Here is an 8,055-nt window from a genome sequence, read left to right as displayed (position 1 = left end):
ACGAGTCTTTAAGAAAGTCTCTGTTCGTCTCTTTCTCCTCAGGCATCAGATTGAGAAAGTTCTCAATTGTTCTTTTGTAGTAAATGGCCAACTGTTAGGGCGTTTTCCCAGGACTGGGCTTTCAGGCTCAGAAAAAAAGTAAGAGAAAAATTTTCTACATGGTACCATCAAACAAGGCAAATTAGATTAAAAAAAAAAAAAAAGGTGGGTCCTAGAGCAAATGAAGCCTGAAACATCACTGCAGGCTAAAATGACAAAAATGAAGTTGCCCCACTTTGAGCACCTCATAAGAAGGCAGGGTCATTGGAAAAGACAGTAATGCTGGGGAAAATCCAAGGCAGCAGAAAAAAGGAAGACCAAATATGAGAAGGATTTCCTTCATAAAAGAAGTTAGAGGAGATGGTGGAAGATGGCGCTGGAGTAGGCGGACGTACCAACATCTACCTCCCAGAACCAAAGTGGATTACAAACTAATTTTATGAACTATCATCTGGAAAAACCAACTTTGGACTAAACTAAGAGGACTCTTCAACCAAGGAACACTGAAGAAGCCACAACGAGACCGGTAGGAAAAGCAGAAGTGCGGAGAGGGCTGCCCAGCTCCCCGGAGCGAACAGCAGCAGGGAGAAACTCTCATGGCGGGAAGTGAGTTTAGCAGAGGAGAAAGGGTCCTGAGCCCCAGGAACAAAGCCCCAGCCTGCAGCCCCAGAGCCCAGAAGAGGTGTAAGAACAGTATTTAGCTGGAAACAAGCCAGGATACTGTTTGTGAGAAAGAGTCTGATTTCTCAGACCCAGGATCCTTGTTAAAGGGGCCGCGCAGAACATCTCTCTCACAACCACTCACCAGGGGCTCCTGGGGACGGGAAGAGAGAGAAGAGGACCAGAGTAACAGGAAGAGAGTGTAATCTAGGAGGCACAGGGAGAAACATTTTGGGAGATAGCCACCCTAACCCCTGGGATGAGTCACTCCCCAAAGCTGAAGTGAATATTTCCCCCGGAAACAGCAATACCAGCAAAGGCAAGCAGGAAAGCAGCCAAACAAGCTCCCCCATGGCATTCAGAGCAGAGTCGCATAGAAGGAGGGAGCTTTTGGGTCTACAGTAGTGAGTCTTAGGGTCCGAGATGCAACGCCCCCACCCATGCAGCTAAGGGCGCGCCGGAGGGCGGGCGGCAGCAGGAGACAAAAGCACGGTTCTGCTGGCAGGGGCAGAAGCCAGCTGGCCACCACTGGGCTCAGGTGTGAGCTCAATCTTGCCGGGCTGGGGAGAAGGGGGCGTGCAAAAGCGGTCGAGCTCAGCTGCCGGCAGCCTGTAATCCAGCCTGCGGGAAAAGGGTGGGAACCCCGGAAAGTGTGGAGACCAGCCCCTGAGCAAGGGCAGAGGAGCACAGCCTTGCCCCACCCATGCAACCCAGGCTTGCGGCCTGACTTGGTAGCCAGCTCCTCCCGTGGGGGTGGAGCCAAAAGCCCAGAAGAGGCGGAGTTCTGCTACTGAGCTGAGCTTGGGCACGCAGTCCTGCCCGGTGGTAGAGCCAAGGCTAGCAGCCGTTCCTTAAGTGGGCTCCTCCTGCAAGGGCAGGGCAAAAGCCCGGAAACAGGCGGAGACCTGCAGTGGAGCAAAGGTGCTCACCAGTGCCCTCAGGACCGAGCATAACATCACACATGGGGGCGGGGCAAAGGCCAAGGCCACCAACGCTAGTGCACCCAAGCACGTGATCACAACCACTCCTGTGAAGAGAAAATGTGGAGGCAGAGAAATACAACACAAATAAACCAAGAGAAATCCCCAGAAAAGGACCTAAGTGAATCAGATATAATCAAATTACCAGATGCAGAGTTTAAAATAACGATTGTTAGGATGCTCAAAGGTATTAGAACAACCATAGTTGGCCATTACAAAAACCTAAATAAAGAAATAACAGCCTGACCTGTGGTGGCGCAGTGGATAAAGCGTCGACCCGGAAATGCTGAGGTCGCCGGTTCAAAACCCTGGGCTTGCCTGGTCAAGGCACATATGGGAGTTGATGCTTCCAGCTCCTCCCCCTTCTCTCTCTCCTCTCTCTCCCTCTCTCTCTCCTCTCTAAAAATTAATTAAAAAAATGTAATAAAAAAAAGAAATAACAAATATAAAAAAGGACATTGAAATAATAAAAAAGAATCAGTCAGAAATGACAAATACAATATCTGAAATAAAGAATACAATGGAAGGAATTAAAAGCAGGATGGATGAAGCAGAGAATCGAATCAGTGAGTTAGAGGACACGATAAATAAAGGCACAGAAACAGAGCAGAAAAAAGAAAAGAGACTCAAAAAGTCTGAGGAAACTCTAAGAGAGCTCTGTGACAACATGAAGAGAAATACCATCCACATCATAGGGGTTCCTGAAGAAGAAGAGAAAGAACAAGGGATAGAGACTTTGTTCAAACATATCATAGCTGAAAATTTCCCCCAATTAAAGCAGGAAAACATTTTACATGTTCAGGAAGCACAGAGAACTCCATTAAGGAGAAACCCAAAGAAACCAACACCAAGACACATCATAATTAAAATACCAAAGCTAAATGATAAAGAGAAAATATTAAAAGCTGCTAGAGAAAAAAAGACTATCACCTACAAAGGAGCCCCCATAAGGATGACTTCTGACTTCTCAACAGAAACACTTGAGGCCAGAAGGGAATGGCAAGAAATATTCAAAGTAATGCAGAACAAGAACCTACAACCAAGACTACTTTATCCAGCAAGGCTATCATTTAAAATTGAAGGAGAAATAAAAAGCGTTACAGACAAAAAAAAACTCAAGGAATTCACTGCAACCAAACCTAGGCTGCAAGAAATGCTAAGGGACCTGTAAACAGATCAAAGGAAAAAAAGAATATAGCAACAGAGGAATACAGTTTTAAAGAAAAAAATGGCAATAAACAATTACATATCAGTAATAACCTTAAATGTTAATGGATTAAATGATCCAATCAAGAGACATAGGGTAGCTGCATGGATAAGAAAACAGGAGGACCCATACATATGCTGTCTACAAGAGACACACCTTAAATCAAAAGATGCACACAGACTGAAGATAAAAGGATGGAAAAAAATATTTCATGCAAATGGAAATGAAAAAAGAGCTGGGGTAGCAATACTTATATCAGACAAAATGGACTTTAAAACAAAGACCATAGTTAGAGATAAAGAAGGTCACTATATAATGATAAAGGGAGCAATCCAAAAGGAAGATATAACCATTATAAATATCTACGCACCTAATATAGGAGCACCTAAATATATAAAGCAGACTTTGATGGACTTAAAGGGTGAGATCAACAGCAATACTATAATAGTAGGGGATTTCAATACCCAATTAACATCATTAGATAGATCCTCAAGAAAGAAAATCAACAAAGAAACAGCAGACTTAAAGGACATATTAGATCAACTCGATTTAATAAATATCTTCAGAACCTTTCACCCTAAAACAGCAGAATATACATTCTTTTCAAGCGCTCATGGTACATTCTCTAGAATAGACCACATGTTAGGGCACAAAAGCTGTCTCAACAAATTTAAGAAGATTGAAATCATATCGAGCACTTTCTCTGATCACAATGGCATTAAACTAGAAATCAACCACAATAGAAAAATTGAAAAACATTCAAACACTTGGAAACTAAATAGCACGTTATTAAATAACGAATGGGTTAACATTGAGATCAAATAAGAAATTAAAAAATTCCTAGAAACAAACGATAATGAGCATACATCAACTCAAAATTTATGGGACACAGCAAAAGCAGTCCTGAGAGGGAAGTTTATAGTATTACAGGCATACCTCAAGAAGCTAGAAAAAGCTCAAATAAACAACTTGACCCTGCATCTAAAGGAACTAGAAAAAGAACAGCAAGTAAAGCCCAGAGCTAGTAGAAGGAAGGAAATAATAAAGATCAGAGCAGAAATAAATGACATAGAGGCTAAAGAAACAATACAGAGGATCAATGAAACCAGGAGCTGGTTCTTTGTAAAGGTAAACAAGATCGATGAACCTTTAACCAGACTCACCAAGAAAAAAAGAGAGAGGACTCAAATAAATAAAATTAGAAATGAGAGTGGAGAAATAACAACTGACACAACAGAAATACAAAATATTGTAAGAAAATACTATGAAGAACTGTACGCCAAAAAACTAGACAACCTAGATGAAATGGACAAATTCCTTGAATCATATAATCTTCCAAAAATCAATCTGGAAGAATCAGAAAACTTAAACAGACCAATTACAACAAATGAGATTGAAACAGCTATCAAAAAACTCCCAAAAAAGAAAAATCCTGGGCCTGATGGCTTCACAAGTGAATTCTACCAAATATTCAAAGAAGAATTAACTCCTATCCTTCTCAAGCTATTTCAAAAAATTCAAGAGGAAGGAAGACGTCCAAACTCCTTTTATGAGGCACGCATAATTCTGATTCCAAAACCAGGCAAAGACAACACAAAAAAAGAAAATTATAGGCCAATATCCCTGACGAACTTAGATGCAAAAATCCTCAACAAAATATTAGCAAACCGGATCCAGCAATATATGAAAAAAATCATACACCATTATCAAGTGGGATTTATTCTTGGGAGGCAAGGCTGGTACATTATTCGCAAATCAATCAATGTGATTCATCACATAAGCAAAAGGAAGGAGAAAAACCACATGATAATTTCAATAGATGCAGAAAAAGCATTTGATAAAGTCCAGCATTCATGATCAAAACTCTCAGCAAAGTAGGAATACAGGGAACATACCTCATCATGATAAAAGCCATCTATGACAAACCCACAGCCAACATCATACTCAATGGGCAAAAATTAAAAGCAATTCCCTTAAGATCAGGAACAAGCAGGGGTGCCCCCTTTCACCACTCTTATTCAACATAGTTCTGGAAGTCCTAGCCACAGCAATCAGACAAGAAAAAGAAATAAAAGGCATCCGAATTGGAAAAGAAGAAGTAAAACTATCATTATTTGCAGATGATATGATATTGTATATAGAAAACCCTAAAGTCTCAGTCAAAAAACTACTAGACCTGATAAATGAATTCGGCAAGGTGGCAGGATATAAAATTAATACTCAGAAATCAGAGGCATTTTTATACACTAATAATGAACTGTCAGAAAGAGAAATCAAGGAATCAATCCCCTTTACCATTGCAACCAAAAAAATAAAGTACCTAGGAATAAATCTAACCAAGGAGATTAAAGACTTGTACTCAGAAAATTATAAAACATTGATAAAAGAAATCAGGGAAGATACAAATAAGTGGAGGCATATACCGTGCTCATGGTTAGGAAGAATAAACATCATTAAAATGTCTATATTACCCAAAGCAATTTATAAATTCAATGCAATACCGACTAAAATACCAATGACTTACTTCAAAGATATAGAACACATATTCCAAAAATTTATATGGAACCAAAAGAGAACATGAATAGCCTCAGCAATCTTGAAAAGGAAGAATAAAGTGGGAGGTATCACACTTCCAGATATCAAGTTATATTATAAGGCCATTGTACTCAAAACAGCATGGTACTGGCATAAGAACAAGCACATAGATCAATGGAACAGAACAGAGAACCCAGAAATAAACCCACAGCTCTATGGACAACTGATATTTGACAAAGAAGGTAAGGGCATACAATGGAGTAAAGATAGCCTCTTCAACAAATGGTGTTGGGAAAATTGGACAGCTACCTGCAAAAAAATGAAACTAGACCACCAACTTACACCATTCACAAAAATAAACTCAAAATGGATAAAAGACTTAAATGTAAGCCGTGAAACCATAAGCATCTTAGAAGAAAACATAGGCAGTAAGCTCTCTGACATCTCTTGCAGCAATATATTTGCTGATTTGTCTCCACAGGCAAGTGAAATAAAAGACAGGATAAACAAATGGGACTTTATCAAACTAAAAAGCTTCTGCACAGCTAAAGACAATAAGAACAGAATAAAAAGACAAACTACACAATGGGAGAATATATTTGACAATGTGTCTGATAAGGGGTTAATAACCAAAATTTATAAAGAACTTGTAAAACTTAATACCAGGAAGAAAAACAATCCAATCCAAAAATGGGCAAAAGAAATGAATAGACACTTCTCCAAAGAGGACACACAGGTGGCCAACAGGCATATGAAAAAATGTTCAACATCACTAATGATTAGAGAAATGCAAATTAAAACCACAATGAGATATCACCTCACACCAGTCAGAATGGCGTTCATCAATAAAACAACACAGAATAAGTGCTGGCGAGGATGTGGAGAAAAGGGAACCCTCCTGCACTGCTGGTGGGAATGCAGACTGGTGCAGCCACTATGGAAAACAGTATGGAGATTCCTCAAGAAATTAAAAATCGAACTGCCTTTTGACCCAGCTATACCACTGTTAGGAATATACCCCAAGAACACCATAGCACTGTTTGAAAAGAAGAAATGCATCCCCATGTTTATGGCAGCATTGTTCACAATAACAAAGATCTGGAAACAGCCCAAGTGTCCATCAGAGGATGAGTGGATTAAAAAGCTTTGGTATATATATACTATGGAATGCTACTCAGCCATAAGAAATGATGACATAGGATCTTTTACAACAACATGGGTGGACCTTGATAACATTATACTGAGCGAAAGAAGTAAATCAGAAAAAACTAAGAACTATATGATTCCATACATAGGTGGGACAAAAAGATGAGACTCAGAGACACGGACAACAGTGTTGGGGTTACAGGGTGGGGGGAGCAGAGGGAGGGGGTTGGGGGAGGGGAGGGGCACAAAGATCATGGCTTTTCAGCATTTGCCATATTCTCCCCTTAATCTATAGACAGACAGCAAATATTTACTTATGGTGTTTCCACAATAAAGACTGCTGTCTTAGGCCCTGGCCGGTTGGCTCAGCGGTAGAGTGTCGGCCTGCCGTGCGGGGGACCCGGGTTCGATTCCCGGCCAGGGCACATAGGAGAAGCACCCATTTGCTTCTCCACCCCCCCTCCTCCTTCCTCTCTGTTTCTCTCTTCCCCTCCCACAGCCAAGGCTCCATTGGAGCGGAGATGGACCGGGCGCTGGGGATGGCTCCTTGGCCTCTGCCCCAGGTGCTGGAGTGGCTCTGGTCTCGGCAGAGCGACGCCCCTGGTGGGCGTGCCGGGTGGATCCCGGTCGGGCGCATGCGGGAGTCTGTCTGACTGTCTCTCCCCGTTTCCAGCTTCAGAAAAATACAAAAAAAAAAAAAAATCATTAGTTTAAAAAAAAAAAAAAAGACTGTTGTCTTAGAGACAAATGCTGATGAACTATTTCAGCAGTTCCTCCTTCTTCAAAGACTTATATGTCAACATAGAGCTCCATGTTTCATAGGACATACTCAAGCTTACTCCATGCTCCCTGGAGCTTTAGCACAAAGGAATGCCCTTTTTTTTTCTTTTTTTTTTCTCTTTTCTTTTTTTTTTTTTTTCTCTTTTCTTTTTTTTTTTTTTTTTTTTTTTTGTTGTATTTTTTCTTTTATTTATTTATTTTTTGTATTTTTCTGAAGATGGAAATGGGGAGGCAGTCAGACAGACTCCCGCATTCGCCTGACCGGGATCCACCTGGCATGCCTACCGGGGGGGAATGCTCTGCCCATCTGGGGTGTTGCTCTGTTGCAACCAGAGCCATTCTAGCACCTGAGGCAGAGGCCATGGGGCCATCCTTAGTGCCTGGGGTGGCTTTGCTCTGGTGGAGCCTTGGCTGCGGGAGGGGAAGAGAGAGACAGAGAGGAAGGAGAGGGGGAGGGGTGGAGAAGTAGATGGGCGGCGCTTCTTCTGTGTCCTCTGACTGGGAATCGAACCCGGGAATCCTGCACACCAGGCCAATGCTCTACCACTGAGCCAACCGGCCACGGCCTAGGAATGCCCTTGTTGATCAAGCTACCCAAAAGAAAATTATATGGAGCAACCATGGCAGACCGAGCAAGTCAGTCTCATACTATTCATCACCAGAACGCTGCAGCCCGGTGTAAACAGTTTCAACTTTTTCGGGAAGCAG

The 8,055-nt window shown here is 41.7% G+C and overlaps 1 non-coding gene across 1 annotated transcript; it reads left to right on the top strand.

Annotated features, from left to right (window-relative positions):
• The first annotated feature begins 6,916 nt into the window (after nt 1-6,916).
• Nucleotides 6,917-6,992, top strand: TRNAG-GCC (transfer RNA glycine (anticodon GCC)). Its single transcript has one exon. It is a non-coding gene; the product is annotated as a tRNA-Gly (tRNA).
• The last annotated feature ends 1,063 nt before the right edge of the window (nt 6,993-8,055 follow it).

This window comes from Saccopteryx leptura, chromosome 6 (assembly GCF_036850995.1).
Source record: "Saccopteryx leptura isolate mSacLep1 chromosome 6, mSacLep1_pri_phased_curated, whole genome shotgun sequence".
Lineage (NCBI taxonomy): Eukaryota > Metazoa > Chordata > Mammalia > Chiroptera > Emballonuridae > Saccopteryx > Saccopteryx leptura.
Note: the sequence above shows the minus strand (reverse complement) of the source record. Positions and strands in the feature narration are given on the sequence as shown.